This window comes from Rattus norvegicus, chromosome 4, assembly GCF_036323735.1.
Source record: "Rattus norvegicus strain BN/NHsdMcwi chromosome 4, GRCr8, whole genome shotgun sequence".
In the NCBI taxonomy this organism is placed as follows: Eukaryota; Metazoa; Chordata; class Mammalia; order Rodentia; family Muridae; genus Rattus; species Rattus norvegicus.
The window spans coordinates 2711709-2739550 of record NC_086022.1 but is presented as its reverse complement, the minus strand read 5'-3'; the positions used below and the strand labels follow the sequence as shown (position 1 = coordinate 2739550).

The 27842-nt window shown below is 42.3% G+C and overlaps 1 non-coding gene across 1 annotated transcript; it reads left to right on the top strand.

The window, feature by feature from the left end:
• Nucleotides 1-12787: 12787 nt before the first annotated feature.
• Nucleotides 12788-12940, top strand: LOC134486902 (5.8S ribosomal RNA). Its single transcript, XR_010066333.1, has one exon. It is a non-coding gene; the product is annotated as a 5.8S ribosomal RNA (ribosomal RNA).
• Nucleotides 12941-27842: the final 14902 nt, after the last annotated feature.

Here is a 27842-nt window from a genome sequence, read left to right as displayed (position 1 = left end):
GGACAAACCAATAGGAAGTATCTTCTGTCAGACTAACTCATTCACAAAACTATTTAAGCACAATGAAAGGCGTGCAGGAATTATTCTATTCTGTTATAAGAGCCACTTGGAGATGAGATCTGCTCTCCAGAAATCATCACTGCCAGAATCTCCCTTGCACTCCTTACTGGCTAGTCAGTCCCCTCCTGGTTCAGCCCAAAGTGGCAGGCAGTCAGGGTAAGGAGAAGGACCAGCAGTTGGGGTGGCAAAAAAATGTTCCCCCTCCCTGCGTGAGATCTTTCTCCCTTTACCTGTACCCACACAACTAGCCAGCCTGGTCAGAGATAACTGCAGAGAGCACTCTGGCACCAGAGCCCTACAATGTAGTGCTCGAACAATGATCAACAAAACTGTAGTGCGGGAAGATGAGTCACCTCCCCCAACTCTGGAGACTAGCAACCTATCTTTTCCTGCTGAGTTTTCAGTCAGCACCATTTCAAGCTTAGGTCAAGCTGAAGGGGCACCTGAAGGCTCCTGGCCAGAGCTCTCTGGGGTTGGCTGAAGGTCCCTCTAGCCCCTGTCTAAATCCAGACAGTCTGCAAAACAGCCTGCAATTGGTTTTGGCAGACTCCCTATCTAACCTGGTAATGCAGCAGACACTTAAAGCCACAGGGCACCTAGTTCTTTAATCTGCAGGAAGGCTTAACGTTTTGGACTTCTGTGGAATTCCCCAAAGCCGATAGGCCAAGGGAATATTCCCATTGGACAAACCGTTTCTCCTCTTTTCTGTGACAGTTCACTGACACACACTAAAACACAACATTAAAAAAAATTCCTCAGTTCCTGCACCCGCCCTACCCACCCACCCCCACCCCCACCCCCACCCCCACCCCCACCCCCACCCCCACCCCCACCCCCACCCCCACCCCGGCCAGCAGTGTTGTTGCAGTTTTCCACAGCCCAACACCCACCCTGTGGCAGTGTGGGGTAAGTGTGCTCAAACTTCTAAGTCCTGTATCACCTAGGGGATGTGCCCTGTGGCAGAGCTGATGCAGAAAACACCCAAAGCTTCAAAGGAGACACTAAACAGACTGTCTGCTCCTCCCTCTCCCCCCAGGGCAGGAGTCCATTAGAAAAACAAAGGAGCTTCCACCTGCCTCTCCCCTTACTCCACCTCCCCTCATCCAACTAAGGAGATCTCTCCTTAGAGATAGTTGTTAAAACAGCCAACCAGATAAAGACCATATTAGGACAGAAGATATCACCTATAAAGACAAAGGAATACCCAAGGAGACCCAGAACTGCCCCCTCCAAATCACCCCCAATTCTAAGGGCTACTGTTGACAGCACACCTAAAAGCTCTAGAATAAAAATAAATAAATAAACCCAAGAGGAGTAGAAGGCAGGAAATAATCAAAATCAGAACTGAAATCAACCAAGTACAAACAAAAAAGAGTATACAAAGAATCAGCAAAACCAGGAGCTGGTTCTTTAAGAAAATCAACATGATAGATAAACCCTTAGACTAACCAGAGGTCACAGAGAGTATATCCAAATTAACAAAATCAGAAATGAATAGGGAGGCAGCATCTGAAGAAATTAAAAAAAAATTAGATCCTACTAAAAAAGCCTATATTCAACAAAACTTGAAAATCTGGAGGAAATGGACGATTTTCTAGACAGATACTAGGTACCAAAGCTAAATCAGGAACAAAGAAAGCATCTAAATACCCCCATAACTCCTAAAGAAATAGAAGCAATTATTCTTATTAAGAGTTTCCCAACCAAAAATAGCCCAGGTCCAGATGGATTCAGGTCTGAATTCTACCACACCTTCAGAGAAGATCTCATACTAATACTGTTCAAACTATTCTACAGAATTGAAACAGATGGAACACACATAAATTCCTTCTATGAATTAATAATTGTATAATAAGATTATACAATTAATCTTATACTGAAACCACACAAAGACCCAACCGAGAAAAAGAAGTTCAGACCAAATTCCCTTATGATTATTGATGCAAAAATACTCACAAATGTTTTACAAACGGAATCCAAGAACACATCGAAATGATCATCCATCATAATCAAGTAGGCTTCATTCCAGGGATGCAGGGATTGTTTAATGTACGAAAATCCATCAATGTAATCCACTATATAAACTAACCCAAAGATAAGAATGATTTGGTCATTTGATTAGATGCTGAAAAAGCGTTTGACAAAGTTCAACACCCCTTCATGATAAAAGTCCTGGATAAATCAGGAATTCAAGGCCCATATCTGTACATGGTAAAAGCAATATACAGCAAACCAGTAGCTAACATCAAACTAAATGGAGAGACAATAAAGCAACCCAACTAAAATCAGGAAGTAAACAAGACTGTCCACTCTATCCCTACTTATTCAATCTAATAGAAGAATGCAAAGCCAGAGCAATTAGACAGTGAAAAGAGGTCCAAGGGATACAAATTTGAAAGGAAGAAATCAAATTATCACTATTTGCAGATGATATGATAGTATAGTATAGTTAAGTGACCCCAAAAGTTCCACCAGAGAACTACTTAAACTGATAAACAACTTCAGCAAAGTGCCGGGGTATAAAATTAACTCAAACAATTCAGTAGCCTTCTTCTACTCAAAGGTTAAACAGGCTGAGAAAAAAATTAAGGAAATGACACCATTTACAATATTCCCAAGTAATATAAAATATCTTGGAGTGACTTTAACCAAGCAAACGAAAGATCTGCATGACAAGAACCTCAAGTCTCTTAAGGAAAAAATTGAGGAAGAACTGAGAAGATGGAAAGATCTTCCATGCTCATGGATTGGCAGGATTAATATAGTAAAGATGGCCATTTTGCCAAAAGCAATCTATAGATTCAACACAATCTCCATCAATATCCCTACTCAATTCTTTATAGAGATAAAAAGAGCAATTTGCAAAACCCAGGTTAGCAAAAACTATACCCAACATTAAAAGAACTTCTGTGAGAATCACCATCCCTGACTTCAAGCAATATTACCAAGGAATCGTTATAAAAACTGTATGGGATTGGTACAGAGACAGACAGATAGATCAGTGGAATAGAATTGAAGACCCAGAAATTAACCCACACATCTATTATGACTTGATCTTTGACAAAGGAGCTAAAACCATCCAGTGGCAGAAAGATAACATTTTCAACAAATGGTGCTGGTACAATTGGAGGTCAGCATGTAGAAGAATGCAAATTGATCCATTCTTATTACCATGTACAAAGCTTAAGTCCAAGTGGATCAAGGCCCTCCACATCAAACCAGATACACTCACACGAAGAGAAGAAAAAATGGGGAAGTGTCTCGAACACATGGGCACTGGGCAAAATTTCCTGAACAAAACGCCAATGGCTCATGCTCTAATATCAAGAATCGACAAATGGGACCTCATAAAGCAAAGCTTTTGTAAAGGAAAAGACACAGTCAATAGGATGAAATGGCAACCAACAGATTGGGAAAAGATCTTTACCAATCCTACATCTGATACAGGGCTAATATCTAAAACATACAAAGAACTCAAGAAGTTAGAAACCAGAGAGTGAAATAACCCTATTAAAAATGGGGTACATAGCTAAACAAATAATTCTCAGCTGAAGATTATTGAATGGCCAAAAAACAGCTAAAGAAATGTTCAACATCCTTAGTCATCAGGGGAATGCAAATCAAAACCACCCTGAAATTCTACCTCAAACCATTCAGAAAAGCTAAAATAAAAAACTCAGTTGACAGCAGATGCTGAGGAGGATGGGGAGAAAAAGGTACACTCTTCCATTGTTAGTGGGTTTGCAAACTGGTACAAACACTTTGGAAATCATTCTGGAGTTTACTCAGAAAATTAGAGATTGCACTACCTGAGAACCCAGCTACACCTCTCTTGGGCATATACCCAAAAGATACTCCAACATACAACAAAGACACATGCTCCACTATGTTCATATCAGTCTTATTTATAATAGCCAGAAGCTGGAATGAACCCATATGCCCTTCAACAGAGGAATGGATTCCAAAAGGTGGTACATCTACACAGTGGAGTACTACTCAGCTATCAAAAACAATGATGTAATGAAATTCATAGGCAAGTGGAATGAAGTAGAAAATATCATCCTGAGTGAGGTTACTCAATCACAGGAAAACACACTTGGTAAGCACTCATTGATAAGTGGATATTATCCAAAAAGCTTGAATTACCCAAGATGCAATCCACAGACCACAGGAAGCCCAAGAAGGATGACCAAAGTTACGATGCTCCCACTCCTTCTTAAAAGGGGGTATACATACATATATATATATATATGTATATATATGTATATGTATATATATGTATATATATGTATGTATGTAGTATATATATATATGTGTACTAGATACGATTGATGAAGTTATAAAATGCATCTTGAAAGGAACCGGATATAGATCACTCCTGAGAGACACATCCAGAGCATGTCCAATACAGAAGTCAATGCTAGCTTGATATGAGAACAAGACCCTTGGAGGGAATTAGACGAAATATTGAAAGAGTTGAAGGAGCATGCAACCCCATCAAAACAACAATGCCAACCAAACAAAGCTTCCAGGGCCTAAACCAGTTCCGAAAGACTATACATGGAATAATACAGGGCTCCAACCGCATATATAGCAGAGAACAGACTTGTTGGGGCACCAGGGGAAGGGGAAGACCCTGGTCTTGCCAAGGTTGGACCCCCCAGTGCAGGGGAATATGGGGGGGGGGGGATAAAGTGGATGTATAGGGGGAATGCCTGTGTGGGGGAGGGGGATGGGAGGGAATGGGGGCTTATATACAGGAAATTGGGAAGGGGAATAATGTTTGAAATGTAAGTAAAGAAATATATCTAATAAAAATGTTTAAAAAATTAAAATTTAGGAACCAAGAAGATGTCAATGCCAGTTCTAGCTATAATATTTAGGTCCTGAGATGGAGAAGGGGAGTTAACAAAAGTGAAGACACTGACCACCTTTTGATTTTCAGGCAAGTGGCCACAAATAACTTGAGCCTTCTATATTTATACAATGACAATTGTGCTTACCCAAGCAGTGATACCATTGCTTACATTATTAAAAAAAAATCATAATACCCACCTTTCAAAAGCTCTATCTTTACACAAAGCCACCAATAGTTCCCCTTCCTCCTTCTCCCATTCCTTGGATCAGTCACCACCTAAACTTATTTTGAATTAAAAAGCACAATTTCAGCAAGACAAAAGAGATGTCTGGCCAGGCTTGTCCTGTAAACAGGAAGACTTACCTGTCTGGTAGCAAACGTGGTTACATAGTTATGCATGGTGAGAGGCCTAATTGAACATTTGTTGGTAAACTATCTCTAGTTATTATCTCCTATCATAATTCCCTTTTAATTGCAGACAGAAAAGTTCATTTTACAAAGCAGATCTTCTAGATATCTTTCTAATATATAGATCTTTGTAAGATGTTATCATTCTAAGAGCCATTTTCAAGTCTCTACCAATCCAACATAATCTCTGCATTTTCCATGTCTCTACTGATCAGATATAGCTTCTTAAAAACAGTTATGTAAGCAGGACCTACCTCTCTCCACAACTGACACAGACTTGCTCAGTGTGACTGGGTACTTCTCTAAAGATATGATTGTAAGTCTCAAATTCCCAGGATTTATGGTAACATCTGGAGGATTGATAGATACAAAAAAAGGTGAAGAACATTTTATCCCTTGAAAGAGTTTTGAGAAAGATGTAGAATCATCCACAGTGACTTAGCCTGTGTGACTCTAGATGGCCTTGTCCATGACTGATGAAGTGATACAATTTTGATAATGACTATATGCAGTACAATGAAGGAAAGGAGAGCTTGTAGGGCATGAAAACTTGGCACTAAATATAAAGGCCACCAAATTTCCCTTGTCGACTGAGAAGTGGTTTAAATGGACTTGCCACAGTAGAATCCTGTCACTGAAGCACTCATATGCTATTCCTTGCAGCAGCTACATGGCCACTGCCAGAAAGAGGTAGCACCTCTGTTAAATTATTTCTGATACATGCATGAGGATCTGAGTGCAGTCTCCAGAGAACATGTAAAATGTCATGGGACTATGTTCCAAGCTAATCATCCTGGTGCCTGTGAAATGGAAAAGAAAGAAACCCTGTGGCTTGACAGAGCCCCAGTCTAGCTAAATTGGTAATTCCATGGTCAGCTTGAGACCATGTCACAAAATCAATACAGTAGAGAGTGACTGAGAATGATACCCAGTATTGACCTTTGACCTCCTTATTAACACCTGTGGACATGCACCTGCAGACACATGTACCCCCACACAAACATGTACACACAAAGTACTGCGACCTTATAAGCAGACTCAAGCCTCTTTGGAAAGTTTCATGTCAATTTTTACCCTGCAACATCTCTCATACAGCACACTGTTCCTTATTGTTTGCACTTTATCTCTTCTTAGTTTTAGATATATTATGCCCATTGTCTATCATAATGAATTTCATCTTTAAAAATAACCTCAGAATCATTATATTCATTCAGCCTCCTTGTCTTTAGGCAACAGAAATCATTTTTTTAAACTTATTTTTACAGGAGACTGGAGAGATGACAGAGAAGTTAAGAACATGTACTACATTTGAAGAAGACCCAGGTTAGATTCAAAGAACAAGAAGACTCATAATCACTGGTAATTTCAGTTTCAGGGACCCAATACTCTTCCTTTTCTAGCCTCCACAGGCAACCCTATGCATGCAAATACTCACACATAATTTAATAAAGACACACCACCCACACACACACGTTTACAATTTAAATTATTATCTGGCCTTATTTTTTTTTTACTAGGACAAAGAGGGTAAAATAATTCAATCTACTTCAAATTTCTAAAGGGGAACAATATTTTGCCTTCTCAATAGGAAACAAACCCCTCCAGATTTAGAGGCATCTAAATCCAAGTTGACACAAGTGTCCATCATATACATTAATGCTCCTTTTGAATTGTCTTTTACTTTTACTATTGCTTACAATTGTGTTGCTGCAGATTTGGTTTTACCACAGGCTTCTTTGATGCTCTGAGCTGTTTTGATTTTACTTTCTGCTACTCTCTCAATTAGCTTCTCACCCTACATTGTTATTCTATCTTACCATTCATTTTATAACATCCATGCTCCATAAATTTGAAGAAGATAACAACAATTTCTGCTTAAAATGTACTTCTTTTCCTTATAGTCACTCTATTGAAAAACATAGACTTTTGCCTTTAATTGTTTTGTTTCTTTGACACAAGCTTTTTCCTTGAGTATAATAATATTGTTTTACTCTTTTAAATTTATCCTTTCCAAGTAAGACAATAGAAAACTTGTGGGGGTGCTTTGTAAATGAATATGAGAATGATCCCTCTTGTCTACATCTTGATGTCTTCTACATTTGAAAAATGAGTGCTGATTCAGCAACTAAATCCTACACAGGCAACCACTGTGGAGAGTCCAGTGGAAGTATTCCAGGACTCCTGATGGATGTCAGATCCCCTTGGACTCATACACTTGACATTTTAAACTAATATATTACCCTAAACCCAGGTTGTTGGGTATTTTCTTTCATCCTCTACCTCATATCTCAGAAAGAATGAAGAATATAATATTAGAACAAGGTCACTTGATTTTATTTCATGATGTGACTAGGAAACCTGGAATCTCCTAGTAGTATTCCTGATTTGGTTATAAAGGAGAACATTTTGTTTTATTTCTCTGCATTCTTTTTTTTTCCTTTTCTTTTTTTCAGAGCTGGGGACTGAACCCAGGGTCTTGTGCTTGCTAGGCAAGCAGTCTACCGCTGAGCTAAATCCCCAACTTGTTTTATTTTTCTAGTTATATATAGTACATTGCAGTGTAGGTGCCTATTCCTCCACCATGCAAGGAAAGGCCCCTTAATCTAAGTGATACAAATGCAAGTGCTATTGTCTGGTCACCCTAGTTACACAATTCTACTGTGGAAAAGTCTCTGGAATCTACATGCCCCATATTTAAGTTTTTTGATTCACCAATCTGAGTAATACATGTTCATGAGTCTGAACTTATTGTATCCACGAGTTGTTTAGCTTATCTCTGCAAGACCAAGTTGCCTTCATATGAACTATGTATGTATTCTTTTGTTGTTGTTGTTGTTCTTTTTTTTGGACCTGGGGACCGAACCCAGGGCCTTGCGCTTCCTAGGCAAGCGCTCTACCACTGAGCTAAATCCCCAACCCCATGTATTCTTTTTTTAATTCTCAATATTATGTTCTGTTGCTCTGTAATACTAAGCAGAAATTCCATGTATGTAATTTTTTTCTTCCTCCAGAAATGGGAGAAATGGAACACACATATGTATAGGGATACTTTCTCTAAGTCTGGGTATGTATCAGCTTTACAGAATTCTTACCATATCTCATGTCAATTTATTTCCTTACTTTAATTTATGTATATATTTTAAGTCCTATATTTATAGAATTCTAATTTTCTGATTCTTTTAGTTGAGTATTTGCCTGTTTCTGCATGTGATTGCACACATGTGGATGATGGAGTACAATTTTTGGCATCCATTTCCTCCTTCCACTATGTATGTCCCAAGGACTAAACCAAAGTTAACAGCCTTGGCAACAAATATCTGTACCTACTGAGCTATTTCACTCTTCCTAGTATATTTCATAATTTATTGTTGCAAGCCCAATTGCTACCCCATGCCAAAAAAGTAATGTCTTCTTGCTGGTGTGTGCTATAATCTAAAGCATTTCTTTAGATTAAGACATTGTCCTCTTTAATACCCTATTATGATACATGTAATATCTGTGGGCATGCAGAAACACATATACACACATAATTTCACTGACATACACTGTCGGTGCCCCATTCCCGCACCGAGACGGTACCGAGAATCAGGCGAAAGCCTGCAAAATTAAAGAAACACACACACACACACACACACACACACACACACACACACACACACAGGTTATTATTATCCATTCTTTTGTAAAACTTTTAATGATATCACTTCAATACACAAGCTTAGAGATATACATCCACAAACTCTCACCTACAAACTATATAGGAAGGTTTTTTATCAATGTGATATAAAACTAGAGATAACTTGGAAGAAGAAATCTTAACTGAGAAAAAATTCTTGGGGTTGGGGATTTGGCTCAGTGGCAGAGCGCTTGCCTAGGAAGCACAAGGCCCTGGGTTCGGTCACCAGCTCTGAAAAAAAAAAAAAAGAACCAAAAAAAAAATTCTTCATAAGATTGTCCTATAAAAAAGCCTGTGGGCACTTTCTTGATCAATAATTTTGTTGGAGGGCCTAGCTCACTGTAGGTTGTCCCACTCCTGGGTTTATTGTTCTAACTTTTATAAAAACACAGGCTGAGCAATAAACAATCTTCTTCCACGTCACTCTAACATTTCCTGCCTGCTTAATCACTGGGATATTTTCCCACCCTACCTGGCGCAACTAGGATTTGTTTTAGTGATTTTGTGTTTTGGACTGATGGCTGCTAATGGGATCATGAAATAAGACTTAAGTTGAATCTTTCAACCTTCAGAAAATGTGTAGAATAATTTTATTCTAATACCCTCATCTTTGAGACACAGGACATCATATATGAAAGGCCAGAAAGATTCTGCCATAAATATAGGCATCCTGAAAGGTTAATTCTTTACAACCAATAGGTCCAGGTAAGAACTAGGTAGATAAATATTAGCAAAATGATTGTACATTGTAAGGTTAGTTTATATAAGGAAGTAGCCATGTTTGAAAGTGTCATATAATTGAGGGCCAGATAAAGTAGTAATTCAAAGAAAAAAGTGACAGAATGTATCACAGATAAAATATGCCCAATTCACATGAGAACAGCTTAGAAATAAGAGAATACACAAGAGTAGAGAAAGAGAGACAAAAATAGACAAAAGAAAGACAGAGAGAAGTAGAGCAAGAAAGAGAAGTTGTGGTGTGTGGCATGTGTTTACGGAAGTTTTCTGGACATGATTTTACAGATTCAGGTTCTGAGAGAACAAACTATTCACTGGGGAAAACAGAAAAAGCTGGAGAATTAGAAGGATCCAGAAGATTGTAACACATTGTCCAAGTTAATGTGAGTCCAAGTAGGACAACTCATGAAGATGCCAAGAGAAACCATATTGAATCAGTCAGCTTGGAAGGTTGGATTACATGGAGGCTAGAAGCTCCTAGTATTAGGTCTATAAATAGTAGAACAGAGGGAAAAAATACTCTGGCCTCAGCCTAAAGGACTTATTTGCATAGCTTGGGTAAGACTCTTATCTCATCACTTTATCTAAGAAAAGAAAAGTGACATTCACTTAGAAAGACATACAGACACACACACACACAGACAGACAGACACACACACACATACACAGAGACACACAAACACACAAACATACAAACATAGAGTGGTGTGGGGAGGGAGAGAAGAAGAGAGGGAGGGAAGAAGGGAGAATGCTTGCAGTCAACCATTGAGCTGAGAACAAGGTTCCAAAAAGAGGACTTACAGAAAGAACTGAAGTAGTTGAAGGGGTTTGCCATCCTATAAGAACAATATCAACCAACCAAACCCCTGCCCTCGATCTTCCATGGACTAAACAAACATCCAAAGACTACACAAGGATGAGCCTATGGCTCCATCTGCATATGAAGCAGAGGATATCCTTTTCAGGCACCAATGGGAGCAAATGCCCTTGGTTCTGTCAAGGCTTGATGCCCCAGTGTAGGGAACTGTCAGAATGGGCAGGTTGGAAGGAGTGAGTGGGTGAATGAGGAACTGCCCTCAGAACAGGAGGCATGAGGGGAAATAATAGCCGGTTTCTGGAGGGCAAATCAGGAAAATCATATTTAAAATGTGAGTTAAAAAAAATCCCCTCCCCCAATGAAAGAAAAAGAAAGAGAAATGGAGAAAGAAAAAGAAAAACAAATGGGGGTACATAACTAAACAGATGCCCACTGGGGATGCGGCGGCGTTATTCCCATGATAGTCAAGCATCTTCTGGGAAACCAAAGTCTTTGGGTTCTGGGGGGAGTATGGTTGCAAAGCTGAAACTTAAAGGAATGGACAGAAGGGCACCACCAGGAATGGAGCCTGCAGCTTAATTTGACTCAACACGGGAAACCTCACCCGGCCCGGACACAGACAGGATTGACAGATTGATAGCTCTTTCTCGATTCCGTGGGTGGTGGTGCATGGCCGTTCTTAGATGGTGGAGCGATATGTCTGGGTAATTCCGATAATGAACTAGACTCTGGCATGCTAACTAGTTACACGACCCCCTGAGCGGTCGGCGTCCCCCAACTTCTTAGAGGGACAAGTGGCGTTTAGCCACCCGAGATTGAGCAATAACAGGTCTGTGATTCCCTTAGATGTCCGGGGCTGCATTAGCGGCACACTGACTGGCTCAGCGTGTGCCTACCCTACAAAGTCAGGCGCAGGTAACCCATTGAACCTCATTCGTGATGGAGATCAGGGATTGCAATTATTCTCCATGAACGAGGAATTCCCAGTAAGTGCTGGTCATAAGCTTGCGTTGATTAAGTCCCTGCCCTTTGTACACACCACCCTTCCCTACTACCGATTGGATGGTTTAGTGAGGCCTGATCGGCCCATGGCCCTGTTGGAGGGCTGAGAAGAAGGTCCAACTTGACTGTCTAGAGGAAGTAAAAGTCGTAACAAGGTTTCTGTAGGTGAACCGATGGAAGAAGGATCATTAACGGAGAAGGCCGAGGGGGTGTCTGGTCCTTTCTCGGGCCTGTGTGAGTCCCTCCTCTCACCGGGAGGCGCGTCCCCGGGTCCTGGTCGCATTCCTGGCACGTGCCACAGCCGGCTGACCAAGTGAGCATTTCAGGAAAGGCGGGGGTCTTTACGGAGCGGTGCATGGAGTGTGTCTGGTGTGGTCGTCGAGTGACTTCCTCCATTTTCTCTCTCTCCCTCGCTCCTCTGCCTAAGTCCTCGCCTCCAAGCGCCCGCCTCTGCCTCCGCCACTGCTGCTTCTACTGCAGCCGGCTCAGGCACCTCCCTTGCCTGCAGGCCAGCCACGGCCCTTGGCGTACTGAGGTCATTCTGTCTCTTTCTGGACCGGCTCCGTGATCTCATCTCGTGTGCACGGGGGGGTGGGGGGGGAGATATGTGATCTCTTCCCGGGAGGTGGCCGGGACACGCTCGCTCTCCTCACGGCACCTGCCGCCCCTTCGCCACAGCTCTCCAGCTTTCATGGTGCCAGGGTGGCTCTGTCGAGTGCAGGGGTGCCTGTGCCGCGGATGGGTTTCACGCATCCTGTCCCGCCCCGCCTTCTGGGCCTACCGTGTCCGCCCCACTCCTGTCCGTGTACTTAGCAGTCATGTTCCAGTTCTGAGGTTTAAAACCCCCGGGGGGTGGTGGTCGCCCTACCGCCCATTGGTCGTCCGAGGGAGGGCTGGCGCTTCCAGAGGCATCGGTGGGAGGGGCGCGTTGCGAGCCCCCTCTGGGCGCCCGTGGAATCCCGGCCCGAGCGCCCGACTTGCCCGCCCATTGGCTGGCTGCCGCTGGGTGCTGGGTTCGCGGTGTCCCATGTCCTATGCGTCCCGCCTTTCCGTTCCCGACCCTGTCTTTTTTTTTCTTTTCACATGTATCCTTTAGTTTCCCGCTGGCGGGCCTGAGGTGGAGCCGCCTCCCGTTTGGCCCCTCTCTTCCCGTGCAAAAGGGGCGGGCAGGGAGGTGGTGCCATTGTTAGCTCGCATACAAGTCTGCTCACACCCCAGATACCTATATGACTCTTAGTGTTGGATCACTTGGTTCGTGCGTCGATGAAGAACATGGCTAGCTGCGAGAATTAATGTGAATTGCAGGACACATTGATCATGGACACTTTGAACGCACTTGAGGCCCCGGGTTCCTCCCAGGGCTACACCTGTCTGAAAGGCGCTTGAGGATCAATCGCTGCCACGCCCCCTGCGGTTTCGTCGCCATGGGGGGTGGGGCGCGTCGCGCAGCTGGGTCTCTGCTTGCAGGGCCTCTTCCTTTGGCTCTCCATCTCCCGAAGTTCAGACTTGGGCGGCGTCCGTTGTTCGTCCACGCCCGGTGGATCTGCTTGGGCCTCCATATGTGGGCCTCGATCTCCCCGTCCACCGGCACCAGGAGCCGACCACCCTTCTCGTGGCTCATTCCTGCTTGCTCCGTCGCTCCAGCTCCCGTCCTCGCCCGCTCTCCCCACCTTGGGGACGCATCTGCGTGGGCCAGTCAGGTGCCTGGGCGCGAGAGGGGCCCATCATCGCTCCTCCGGTCTGGTGGGAGGCGGGCACCGCCCACTGGGTCAGTGCGTCCTCCGCCGCCAGGCACCCGCCAGTGCGCTCAGAGAGAGCGACCTGCGAGGGTCGTACGGGGGAGTCATACCGTACCCGCGGGGGCCGGTCTCAGGTACCTCTCCTCCCTCCCCTCCCGCTGCCGGGTGCCGACCGCTCGGGCACCAGCCCTTTGCTGACGCGACTTGCTCCTGGGATGTGGGAGCTGGCCGGGATAGAGAGGTCGCAGACCCCAGCCTGGGACCCTGGCGCCCACTTGCTCTCCTCTCCGTCTGTCCGCCCATTGCCGCGCGCGCCCTCCTTTCCTCCTTCTCCTCTTGACCGCGACCTCAGATCAGACGTGACGACCCGCTGAATTTAAGCATATTAGTCAGTGGAGGAAAAGAAACTAACCAGGATTCCCTCAGTAACGGCAAGTGAACAGGGAAGAGCCCAGCGCCGAATCCCCGTCGAGTGCCGTGGAGCGGGAAATGTGGTGTATGGAAGACCCACTCCCCAGCGCCGGTCGTGGGGGGCCCAAGTCCTTCTGATTGAGGCCCAGCCAGTGGACGGTGTGAGGCTGGTAGCGGGCCCAGGGGCGCCGGGCCCGGATCTTCCCGGAGTCTGGTTGCTTGGGAATGCAGCCCAAAGCATGTGGTAAACTCCATTTAAGGCTAAATACCGGCACGAGACTGATAGCCAAGAAGTACTGTAAGGAAAAGTGGAAAAGAACTTTGAAGAGAGAGTTCAAGAGGGCGTGAAACCGTTAAGAGGTAAACGGGTGGGTCAGCACAATCCGCCCGGAGGATTCAACCCTGAGGCGCGCGTTCGGCTGTGCCAGTGATCCAAGCGGATCTTTCCTTCTCCCCGTTCCTCCTGACCCCTCCACCCGTGCGTCTTTCTCCCTCTCCACGCGTCCCTCCCTCGCCTTGTCCGCTCCTCCCAACAGGAGGGTCGGCGGGCGCTCAGGCGGAGGGCGCGGGGTGCGGTTGGGCGCGTGGTTGGGGCCGGGGGGGTTGGTGGGTGACCGTTCCTTCCCCCCGACCCCCAGTCTGCGACTGGGCTCCCTTCCACTTTGGCTTGGAGGTGTGCCAAAACCGGCTATGGGACTGCTGGGAAGGCCCTGCAGGAAGGTGACTGGGGGCGGTGCGGCATCACCCCTGGGCCCCGGACCACCCCGCCCCGAGTGTTACAGCACATCCTCTCCATACAGAAGACACTGACTGACAGACAGACAGACAGACAGACAGACAGACACACACACACACACACACACACACACACACAAATACATATTTAAATATTTATAATAATGTTTTAAAAAAACAGTCTTCCTGTTTAACAGAGGTTTAAAGGGAAGTTGGCTGACAGAACGTTTTTGTGTTTTTTTTTTTTTTTATTCTCTTTTTTACCAAATAGGCGGTAGATCTGTTGGCCATTTTATTAAAAGCCAAAGTATTAAGTTGCGAGCTGATGTTTCAACTTTTACCATCCTGTTCCTTTCAGGAAAACCAGGGAGTGTTGTTTCTTTGGCTTTTCCCTTGTGAAACAAAATGAAAGGAGCTCTACCAGTTGGCCTAGTTTCCCTGTTCCTTTTCCCTCTTCCTTGGTACGCTCGATGAAGTAAAGTAAATAAATGAAGATTCTAGTTATTTATTTGTTTGGGAGACCCGAACCCTCTCTCAAGCGATATTTCCATCTCCCTCCCCTGCACACACACAAGGCCTCCTCCCTGTATGTGGGGGGAGGGGGAGGGGTGGACCGGAGCTAGCTGAGAGGGGGTGGGGGGGGTGGGGCTGGAGAATATGCATTTCCCTGAAGGTCTGTCAGGGAAATACTGCTGCTGCACTAGCATGCTTTGCTTCAGTGCTGAGCTAGGCGGTGCCTCTTTAGGGGCGGCAAGTTTTCTGCCTGAAATCAGTGAATTCAGCGTGAATGTCTGATCCCTTGCTGTCCTTTCAGTGCTCTGGCTAATGGCAAATGACTGAAGAAAACCTTAGTTAGACTCACACCCAGCTGTTTGGAAATGGTAATGGAATTGATAGCACACCCTCACGGAAAGAGGAAGACTCCCTTTGCTCACTCCCAGCCTTGCCCTACCAGCTCTGGATTTCTAAGTAAGGCTGAATCTGGACCATATTCACAGGATTTGGCGTTTCTGATTAATGTTTAATGTTTAGTTAAATAAAGCTTGTGAAGGGCTGGAGAGATGGCTCCGAGGTTAAGAGCACTCACTGCTCTGCTCTTCCAGAGGTCCTGAGTTCCAGGCCACAGAAACCATATAGTGGCTCACAACCCTCTGCAAAGGGATATCCCATGTACTCTACTGCTGTGTTTATATGAAAAGGGCTTTAGTATACTCATATAAATGAAAATAAATAAATAAACCTTTAAAATAATGAAACAAAATGAAACTTACAAAGAAACTGAGCATCTTAAAATGCCAGGCACATCTATTCACTCCTTTTATTTTATTTCGTGTGTGTATCACATAACGTAGAGGTGGTTCCCCTTTTCTTAACCTCGATAGCCCAACTGGGACAGAAGAGCAAACTGTCATCTACCTATCTGGGAGTGGAGTGGTTGGATACAGGGAGATGGAACATTTGCAGTTAGTAAAGTTCTGCTGTAGTTTTTTTTTCCTTTCCTTTTTGGAGAGATATCGGCAGGTTTTTTTTTGTTGTTGTTTATTAAAGTACAAATTTTGTTTTCTGTGCAACATTCTGATCATAGTTTCTCATCGCAAAGCTCTTTCCAGATCCTTCCTCCCCATCCACCACCCCGTTGTACCCCAGGCCTGTCTTTATATGTGGTTGATGCATACCCAGGTGAATCTCCATTGGAGAAAGCACGATATTCCCATCTCCTATGACTGTCAATGGCAGATGACTTAAATGCCAGTGACTTCAGACTTGACTCCATTTTCCCCTCGGAGAACTGGGTTTGGATCTGTTGAATGAAGGCAGGCCCTGGGTTTTGAAACAAACAAACAAACAAAAACACCAAAAAATATTTAAAGCAGGCAACAACTGCCTGCACGCCAAGAGACTGTTGACTCCTATTTGGAGCTAGTACGATGTGAAACTTGCTTAATAAAGTAGAATCCATACAGCACAAAGGGAACACTTTAACAAATTATGAGGAAGAGAGAGGGAGAGAGGCAGAGAGAGAGAGAGAGAGAGAGAGAGAGAGAGAGAGAGAGATCTGTTTATCTCCCTCCTCTAGTTTTTCATACTAGAGATTTCATCTTCCTCTGTCTCTGGTGCTGGTGGCTTTGCTCCTGGTTTGGGGGGCTTGGGATAGGGATAGGAAGAAAGAAGTCTTGAGTGCTGATTTTAAAGCTCTCTCTCTAAAGCTCGCTCTCTCTCTCTCCCTCCCTCTCCCTCTCCTTCTCCCTCTCCCTCTCCCTCTCTCTCTCTCTCTACACACAGACACACACACACACACACACACACACACACACACACACACACTTCCTAGGATGAAAGAAAAAATGAAAAGGAAGGCACCCACGGTGATGCTTGACTTTGATCACACTTTGGTCTCAGTACTGGAGAGGAATATAGGAAGGCTTATCTAGATGCAATGTCTAGTGAAGGATTAAAAATTAATAATAAGCCGCCTAGCTACCCAAAAAGAAGAAGTAGGGTCTGTGAGAACATGAACTTTTCACCCCTCCCTTGCTGTACAATGGTTCCCGGAACATTCTTGCATGAAAAGTTTCCTGGAACAGCCACAATGACCCATAGCCTCCGGCCACAATGGTCCAATGGCCCTGTAAAATGTCACTACCCCTAATCACAATGTCACAAAGTCCTGGGTGTGTTGCCTAGTGTTACACATGACTAGCATATGACCTAAATGTATGGGCAGTTTATGGTTTTGGAATTCCCCTCCTCCCTCCCTCTTGATCCCCCTGGTTTGTGGTTTTTTTCCTTTATAAGCTCTGTGAAAATTCAGGTCGGGGTCGAACTCCTCTACTCCCTGTGTGGCGTATGAGTCTCGACCCCAGCATGCTGGCCTGAGCTCTCGTTTCATCTCGCTTACAATAAATCTTCCTCGTGTGATTGCAGCAGGTCCGTGTCTGTGTCCTACTGGGTGCGCGTCTTTCCCGAGACTTGAGTGGGGGGCTCCCTTCGGGGGTCTTTCATTGTTACCTGCAATAATCTTGGACCTGAACCGAACACCCAGCACCATTTCCCGCACCCACCCATGTATAAGCTTTTATAAGCTGGACCACCAACACTAGAGCGACAGTGCAGACAGAGACTATTTGGAACTGGACTTCCATTTTGAGTTTTGGTTTCTGTTCTTGTTTTTTTCTCCTGTCCTGTCCTGTTCTGTCTTGTCCGTCCTGTCTCTCTGTCTGTCTCTCTGTCTCTCTGTCTTTCTGTCTATAAATCCACACATGTAGTTCTTTCCATGTCTTATATTTCAAAACAAATAATGCTTGTTGTGCTTCTCATTTCATTCAAGGGTACTACTCTCTAGATCAGAGGAGCTCCCTTACAATTCTCCACAGGTAGTGATGACTGGAGTGTTCAGTGCGACTAAGTAGGAATTATATGGTTGCTTCCATTATGCTTGATCTTATCCAAGGTAGGGTGTCGGGGCATGGTTGCCAAGATGGCGAACAACAGACAGTGATTGAAGAGATGGAACAATAACCTAAAATTCTCCCTCTCTGTCAACTGTTTCTCTGTCACTCTCTGTCTCTCTTCCCTCCTTCCCTCCCCCCTCTCTCAGACCTGAATGAACATTGGAACTAAAGTAAATGTACAGTGAAAAGAAACCAGGTGTGGTGATGCATGTCTTTTATTGCATCACTTGAGGGGTGGAGGTGGGTAGAACCCTGTGAGCAGGATGCAGACCTGATCCAGGTACTGATTTCCAGGGCTTATGTGCAAAGACCCCTGACTCAAATAAAGAAATGAAGAGGAAATTAAAGAAACAGGTATTATTAACTTGGAATAAACCAAACAAACTAAGGAAAAGGAAAGGCAGTATTGGGGTGGCCTGGATTAGACAGGAGGGGCAAACATTTATTTGCCAGTGCCTCCTCAGTTGAACACACACACACACACACACACACACACACACACACACAGAGAGAGAGAGAGAGAGAGAGAGAGAGAGAGAGAAAGAGAGCAAGATCTGTTAATCTGTTTGTCTCCCTCCCCTAGTTTTTCAGACAGGGTTTCTCTATGAATTCCTCTGTAGACTGGTTGCTCAGAGGGCAAAGCTGCTGGCTGTTAAAGGTCTAGGTAAAACATGAAGGCCTGAGGAAACTGTTAAGGCTTAGATGCTCTTTGATGGAGGCCTACATCATGTATACATACATACACACATATTCATATATATGAATATGTATATGAATGTGTATACACTCAAGTATCCTTTATTTAATTAGCTTATTTTGAATATATTTTCCATGCTAATCAAAAAGAGGAAATTTTCTTTGGCATTGGATTCTTCTTGAACAAAAAAATGGATATAAATAATCACATATTCAGATGTTATGTCTAATATTGAGAAGATATTCCCAGATATGGTGTTAATCCATCATAGTCCATGTGTGAAAACGAAACAGACTTAGTAAGAATTTTGACAAATGGATTTTAAAAACTTATATAGTGTTATTAAGAGCAGTGGTAACATTTTTTAACTTGATATTTTATATATTTACATTGCAAATGATATTCCCTTGCCCAGTTACCCACTCTCCCACAACCCACCCCCTGCTTCCATGAAGATGTTTTTCCTCCCATCCACCCATTCACACCTCAATAGCACACAATTCCCCTGCACTGGAGAAAGGAGCATTCACAGGACCAAGGGCTTCTCCTATTGATGCCAGACAATGCCATCCTCTGCTCCATATGCAACTGAAGCAATAGGCTTTTACATGAGTACTATTTGGGTAGTAGTTTAATCCCTAGGAGCACTGGTTAGTCTAGCTGGTTGATATTCTTGTTCTTATGGGTTTGCAAACCATTTCAGCTCTTCCTTTACTCCTTCATTGGAGTCCCCATGGACTTGTCTATATCAGTGAGGTTCTGGCAGAGTCTCTCAGGAGACATCCCCATCAAGCTCCCATCAGTAAGGACTTCTTGGCATCAGCAATACTGACTAGGTTTGGTGGCTGCATATGTGATAGATCCCCAGATGGGGCAGCATCTAGATGGCCTTTCCTTAAGTCTCTGCTCCACTCTGTGTCCCTATGTTCCCCTCCCTCTTGAGTATTTTGTTCCCCCTTCTAGGAAGGACTGAAGTGTACACATTTTGTTCTTCCTCCTTCTTGAGCATCATATGGTCTACGAATTGTATCTTGGGTATTCCAAGCTTTGGACTAGTATCTACTAACTGGGTTAATTCACTCAGGATGATATTTCCTAGTTCGATCCATTTGCCTATGAATTTCATGAAGTCATTGTTTTTAAAAGCTGAGTAGTACTTCATTGTGCAAATATGCCACATTTTCTGTATACATTCCTCTGTTGAAGGGCATCTGGGTTCCAGCTTCTGGCTGGAGGGCCTCTTCCAGTCTGATGTCTCTCTCTCAGACATGCTCAAAAGTTTTTGTCCTGAGTGATTCTAGATTTCCATAAATCTGGATATAGTATTTTGTGTAAAATTATGAAAGCATTTTAATTAAAATAAAGCAAAAGTTAAAACTATGGATAAATTCTCTTCTAGCTTAATCTTTTCTTGGTTATTATCAGTATCTAAGATACATGCTGGGTGACAACAGCAAATTAAGAATTACCCTGCAGTCCCTTAACCATTTTCTATGTATCTGTGGTGTTGTGTGTTGTAAGAATGTTGGTGCATGTGAGTGTGTGGTGCATGCCTGTAACTGTGTGGCTTTACCCATCTGTGCATGTGTTTTTGGAGTTCTGAGAAGGATTTCAAATGTCTTCTTTATTGCTGCTCACTGTTCTTGACATAAGTTCTCTTGTTGAACTAGAAATTCAGTGTGGGATTGGAGAACTGGTCAGCGAGCCCTCAGGATTCAGAGGTAATAGTTATGTGTAGCTATCCCCTATGCCTGGCATTATGTATACATGCTGAATATTCACACCCATGTCCATATGTTTCTACCCACTGAGCAATTTCCCAGTCCTAGTGTGGTGGATGTTTGCTTAAGATTTGATAACAGATCTTAATTGTTTTCTGTTTTTGCTTTTGTTTGTAATTTTCCATAGATCACTCTGCAGGTGGATATTATAAAACACACCTGAATAGACCAGAAAATAAAAATAGGAGTAGATGCATTACAAGCAATTCTATAAAACCGTATTTTGCATACTCACCTTGTGAAGCACAGTTGATATTTCTGGGTTTGCCTGTTATATAGACAGCATAGTTTGATATAAGGACAGTTTAGATTCTTTAAATAGAAAAGGAATAAGAGAGATACATCTCTTGAAATAGTATAGAGAATTTGATACTTTATCACATGAGAATTAAAACTGAGCCACATAGCCTTCAGCAGACGAAATGAGGGAGAAGTGTGTATGTACCTTTTGCAGCACAGTCTCTGGAATAAAACAAACAGGGACATTTAAATAAATATATAGCAGTGTTTAAGACTTCATTTCTCTTCCAATATTTGCAATTACATAGTCAAACTTTATATCTTGGAGTCATAGATTACTGTGCTATCTAGAATTGCACGATGAGGATGGCATAGTGGCAGTATAGCAAAATAACTGATAGGAAAAGCAGAGCAGTCACCGCATTAGGATTCATATGAATTGCATTTCCTCCCTGCTGGGAACTAAGCAACAATGGGTAAAACTGTACAAGTACCTCTGTAGTAATTTGGTGTCTTGGGGTTATGTCCAGAGGATATACAGCTGGAGCACATGGTGTTCAATTTATTTTAGTTTGTCTGATTTAAAATGTGATTGCTGTTAGTAAACATTTTTGTGAAGATTGCTTGAAATTTATTTGCACTTTATTAGAAATTGTAGAATCATATTTATAATTTTCAGTCCTGGGGGTACATGGGGAACAACTAAGTCAGCAAATGATTAAGTCAGACAATGCTGACGAAAAGAACATGGGATACCACAGTTACAGCTGCCTAAGAACTGATAACCGCAACCTAAGGGAAGAGTTTCTTCCCTCAACCTTGACTCCTTTAAGACATTGGTTTCAGCATCAGACAGGCCTTGGCAAGTTTGATCCTGAGTAAGGGCATAGAACTAGTGTTCCAGTTATTCCTTTGTCCAGGTCTTTCAGACAGCCTTGGGCAATCCTGGCTCCCCACATTAACAGGTACTTCATAGTATTCATAAGACTTTCCAGCTGGATGTGACTTTTGAATTCTCTTTCATAAGCAGGGAAGTGTTAGATCACAGTCCTGTCTAACTGGCTGCTTTCCTCAAACCTGCCATTCCCTTTGTAACCTCTCAATATAATTGATAAGCAACATATTCTGTGGCCTTGTAGTCTCTCTGTCCCTTTCATCTGATTCCCAGGCCCCAAAAACCTTTCATGGTAACTCTGCCTCCACCTTTTTTCTTTCTGTGATTCATCTATTAGTCTGGATCACAAGGTATATATCCTACCCAAAAAGATCATACGATTGAGAAACACCAAAATCCTATAATTTCTTGGAAATTAAAAATCCTCACTCTCCTATCTTTGTCTTTAGTATCCCATCATGGTTATATGTGGCCATGATGCAATAAATCACTTCATACCCAAGGACTTAAGCATGTTTTCCCTTCAGGACACTCGACACACAATATATGTGCTGCAGTAAAAATAAAAACAACAAAACAAAACAAAAAACGCTACAGAACTTGTTCCCAGTTATACCCTAGCTGTCTCACTCCCTTAATATTTCTGGTGCCATTGGAAATAGTAATAATTTATCTCAGTGGCTCCATGCTGCCCCATCTATTTTCTGACACACTATTCTTCCCAACACGGCACTCTGTCAGGCTGCTCCTCCCTCATCCGTAGCCCTCTTGGTTGGGTTTCCACCATGCAGGCATACACTTCCCAATTCTTTGGTTGGCCCATGCATCTGGTCCCCATACACTCTCTTAAACTCAATTAAGTTGCCTTATGAAAGAACATATCAAACAATATTTTCTGATGCAATTGATAAGATATAATTTGCCAATCTAGATGGCACAAAATCCTGTACACACCCATCTCTTGAGAATAGTCATAACAACCTGTAATATGTACAGAGAGACATCTAAACATCTACTGCCATGTTCTCTGTGCTCTCACATTCTCACTCTGGCTTCCTCAGCCTCTCTAAAACTTTTCTCCCACCCATCCTTCCTTCTTATTCAATGACTGGCCTGGCTCTATCCTGTACTTCCCTTCACCTTAATAATGACATCAATCTACTCTTTTACCCTTTTAATTAAAAAAAAAAACAGAAACTTTTTTCTCAAGTATAAGTTGAGCACAACTATTATCATTCTGTAATTTAAAAGTATAAGATGTACCTAACACCCAGCCCAACTTTTATCAGTTAAACAGAACATTTAGTTATATATTTTAGCTTTTAAAAGGCTTAAAATCTGTTATATCCTGGCTAGCTCATGTATTCTCTGATAACTAGGTAATTAAATATGTATTCTCAAAGTTAAATAGTCTGAGTGGGTTATAAGATTACACTAAGTTTTCAACCCCGCCAGTAATCTGAGAATGAGCCATATATCTGTAAATATAGGAAGCCTAGCATGGCTTCTAGAACTGAGACGGGTTATACAGACAATTTTCTATTTGCACAGTTCCCTGTGAGCAACACGTGAGAGCAAGTCTTCAGACTTCTGGCCTAGGATCATCAGACAGACTTTTGAAACACTGAATTTTGAACGGCTAATCATTCTGGCTTGGCGGAAATTTTCAGCCAACTTATTCTGCAATGTTTCCTTTTCTGGACAGTAATTAGTCTGTAGAAGAATTGGAGCAATTTTTGCATAGTGCCTGTCTGCCACAATAAATCACCTCACATGGAGGTGGAGATTTTCAGTTTCTTCTTTGAATATACCAAAGGGGAGCTGGTGGGAGTGGACATGTCTCAATAAAAGTTAAAGAACATTAAATGTCATATTTTGTGGACTTCTGGTGTTTTTTAGAAACCATCTAACTATATAAGTAATCTGGACTGTTGTCCATTAATTATCTTACTAAATTATCTTGAAAGCATTCTAACAATAAACTTAGAGACATGAATTTGCTATTTGGCCTTAAACTCACGTGCTCAATCATCTCAGCTTCATTTTTTAATAGCAGAAAAGGACTGGTACAAGCCATCTATGCTGAAATGTGTTGTATAGGCACAATACATGTACATCAGAGTAACAATATTAATTTTAAATCAGTGAGAAATTTACATTAAAGAAAATCTTAAAAATCAAATTTTGTATCAAATAAATTTTGTGACAATGTAAAAGATCATAATTTTAGTTTAGTAATAAATATAAAAATAATTATGTACAGCTTGAAGAAACCATTGAAGAGTTTTTGCCACAATTCCCTGGACTTTGGGGGACTAAAAGTAGTTATTCTAAGGTTGTTTTTCTGAGGAATTTAGAAATGTATATAATTTAACAGGGAGGAATTGGCTCAAACTGATTATACATAATCTCAGTCGGTGGAAAACCTTGTATTTATTACTAAGCTAAAGATATAATCTTTTACATTTGAAAGTATATTATAATACATTACGTTCTCTCCCAAGATCTCTTATGATAATCTCCTAAACAGTGAAGAAAATTTATACATCTTTTAAACTCATCTATTATTTCTAGCTTTATGTTTATAAGCTGTTTAGAATTTGTCTATAGAGATATTCTATCTTCTGTTAATTAAGTAAACATTTGTCCTTTCATATTTTTCTTTATTTTTATATAAAGAAATATACTTGTATGCACTCTACATTCTATTTACCAAATCTCACCAGATTTCCTATAATACATCTCCTGACACCATGTCTTCATCTGCTTACCTTTTAGATCTCATCAAAGAATCAGAATCTAGTGTCACTTGTGAAGGGAATCTATTGAAGCACAAGCAAATTACCAAGGCAATACCCCCCCCAAAAAAATGAATGATTCTTCATTCACCAGTAGCCATCAAATGCCAAAAGCCCCTCAATATGGCATTGACAAGGCTTGGTCACCCCATCTAAGCCCTGACTCTAGCTGGCTTGATCATGTGAAAGTATTGTGTTAACACAGGTGCTGTGGGTTCATGAGTGTGATAACCATGAGCTGTCCAGAGGACAGCTTTTCAGTCTCTGTACCGAACAGCTATCACAATTTTCTTGATACAATAGAGATCAATTCAATGTTCATTGCAAGAAGGCAGGAACATACTCATCTAATTATGATAGAGATGTTATTAAAAATTTTAGTTTCTAAATGCCTTTTATTTATGTAAAATTCCAGAAAATTTTATTTCTGTTTATGGTCTGAAACATCTTCCTTTCATTCACAACAAACACAATGATAGTTCTAACTTTTGAAATGACATTATAATATAATGTATATGTATCAAACTTTTCTAAATTTGTGTAAATGTGTATCCCATTTTTAAGAGTATTAAGTTTTTTCTTAATGTTTTCTAGCTGTATTAATACGATCATAAGATTTTCTTTTTAAGTAAATAGCTTATGCATTATTTTACTAACATAAGTCTTAATTATATATCTCAAATATTATTTTCTATTGCATACATAGATGATTTTTAGTTGTTAACATTTGGTTGATCCATTAGTTACTTTTTTATTAAATTGTAAATTTGTACTTTTGTGTTGGAACTAACTTTTGTAAAGTTTGCATACATAATTTTCATATTTATTCAGTTGATATCACGTAATTCATACAATTCTTTTCTTCAAATAACTACAACATAGATTTTAATTAGTTTAATGAACAAAGACTATTAAATGCACCTGTTGAAATTATTGATTTGAATATTGATTTGAATAACTATAGAGAATAATTTGATATTAAATACTCGGTAGGAGGGTGGGACTGCATTTTAACTATCTGAATTATGCTGTTTCAAGGTTTTGTTAAATGACTTTTTTTATAGATATGTACAGTATTAACATGACTTATATTCAAATTATTGTTCTTTGTCCTTCATTTTCCTTTTGACTTTTTAGAGTTTTTCATATTTAAAAGCGGTTGTAAATATTTGCTTCATGCATCTGTACATGTGTGCACAAATGAGTACAGGTACTTGCAAAATGTAGGAGAGGGTACATAATTTCCAGAGCTCGATTGACAAGTAGTAATGACCCACCAAGTATAGATACTGGACACTGAACTTAGGTTCTCTACTAGAGATCAAGGAAAACCCATGAGCCTTTTCTATAGGTCTTGATTTTAGTTTTTGTTAAGGTTTTAGTTCTGTGTGCCTTTCTTATTCACGAAAACAACTTTGTCGAATTTGATACAAATAATTTTGTGTAAATATTCATCTTTAATTAATTGGAATTCAAAAATTTGGACTGTATTTCCTATTGATTTTAGTAAGATGATATCATACTGATATATACTATCAGAAAATCCTGCATGAAGTCACCATGACTGAAAATAGGAATAGAGAAGGCTTAAAAAATTGTACTTCATTAAAGGTTGACATGTCCACGATTCCTCTCATTAAAGTAAGCTCATATGTGGGAAAAGATACTTCAAATCAATCAGTTGAGGATTTGCGTTATTCTTATACTATCAATTCAGCTCATTTACATTCTACCACTGTGAGCAAATTCCCTCCCCAAGTGACTGCCATGTGGTTATTATCATTGTCTTTTTGAATTTTGCTGTACATATGGCTAGTTTGAAAAATTTGAAACTTAATGAGGCTTGAATGGACTAAGAGAGAATCACCAGTGTTTAATTTGCTCAGTCCTTTTTTTTTCCCCTTTTCAACACCTCGAATTGCCTTTTTTTCAGTATGCATCCACATTTCAAAATTTAGTGGTCCTGAACAGAGTGGGGAGCTTGTCAATGAGCCAGGAGCCAGGCCCACCTATCTGCAAATGATATGTGAACATGGTGACACAGAGCTCCTCTGGGTCACCAGGGTCTGAGGAGCAACACTGAAACCCAAGTTGGCAGAGTCAGGGCCTCGTGCTCCAGCTGTCAGACTCCACTCCAGACCAGATGGGTGGTCAGGGTGACTGAGAGCCCTGTTCAAACCTCTTCAACGTGTAAAAACAAAGCAATTATGGGAAAAGGAACCAACTCAGAACCTGTGCACCGAGGACTCTCCACATGGCCTTTCTCTAGGCATATATCCAAGGACCCTGAGCAGTGGCCTGTCTGAGTCTCCCTGTGACTGCTCTGTTCACCTCTAGACCTGAGCTCAAAGGTCAAGAGCTGATGGTGGTGGCAGGGCCGCGGACCCAGCGCTCCCTTCCCAGGCTGGTGGCAGGTGAACAAGTGTGGTCCAGAGCTAAGGGAGGGAGGCCAGGCTTTTTCAATCTCATCTGATGGCTTCTGGCCACAGCAAGTGTTGGGTGGTGATGGACAACAAGGGACTTGAGGAGGGGAAAGCAGCACCCCTTGATAAAGGTGGGGAGACTGGAAGCTCTGAATTCCTCAACCTCGGCCAATTTCAGGGGAGGGGAGGTTACAATCTAAGCTTTGACCATGGGTGGGAGTGGAGGAGTGGGGACCATGGCTTGGATGGGGCAATCACTTAAGACTTAAGAAAGCATGGGTACAGCCAGAGCACCCCTAGCCTAGTGCTGGTCAGTCCCACGGCTGCTACCTGAAACCTCCCCATCTATTCTATGGGCCACCACACAGCTGTGGCATAGGGCAGGGCGGGCAAAGGCATACCCAGGCCAAATGCCAGCAGCAGGTGATTGTGTGAGACGTGTCTGTCCACAGTTGCCTTAGCTGTGCCCACCGCTCCCAAAGGAAACCGATTTCAACACACCTTATTGATCCCATAAGTTCAACGAGGCAGACTGCGGTTATACTCGACAGATGATGTTAACCAGCACAACTTAGGTATTTCAAATGGACAAGAAGTTAGTATCAGAGCAGTGTCTCAGGATGAAGTCTAAGTGGGGCTTCCTCTCCAGTACTTTGAGGTCTACAGATGGATCTAGAAAATTCACTACTGTGGAAAATGAAGACTTGGGTTGGATGGGGAAGGGAGGCAGGGGCCTTGGTGACTAATGGCTGTAACTCTGTCCTTTTGGTGGCTGTGGCAGCTTCATGTTCTCTTTTGACATCATCAAGCGCCTCAGTTCCTGCAGGATGACTTTGATGCTGTGGGAATTCTGTCACTGCCAGCACTGCCATGGCTCGTGGATCCACCACTCCATTGGAACTGCTCGCGCCGTTCATATTGACTCTTGTTACAAATCTCACAGACTGGGATGCTTCTGGATACTAGAGTGGTTCTATCTTAAGGATGCATATTCGGTTTTCATAAATTGTTCGTGGAGGCCCAATTATCATGCCTGTCCATCTTGTGAGTGTCATGTCCTCATCGTCCTCCAGACCCTAGCTAACTGTGCTGTCGCCCACTCCTTTCTGGCC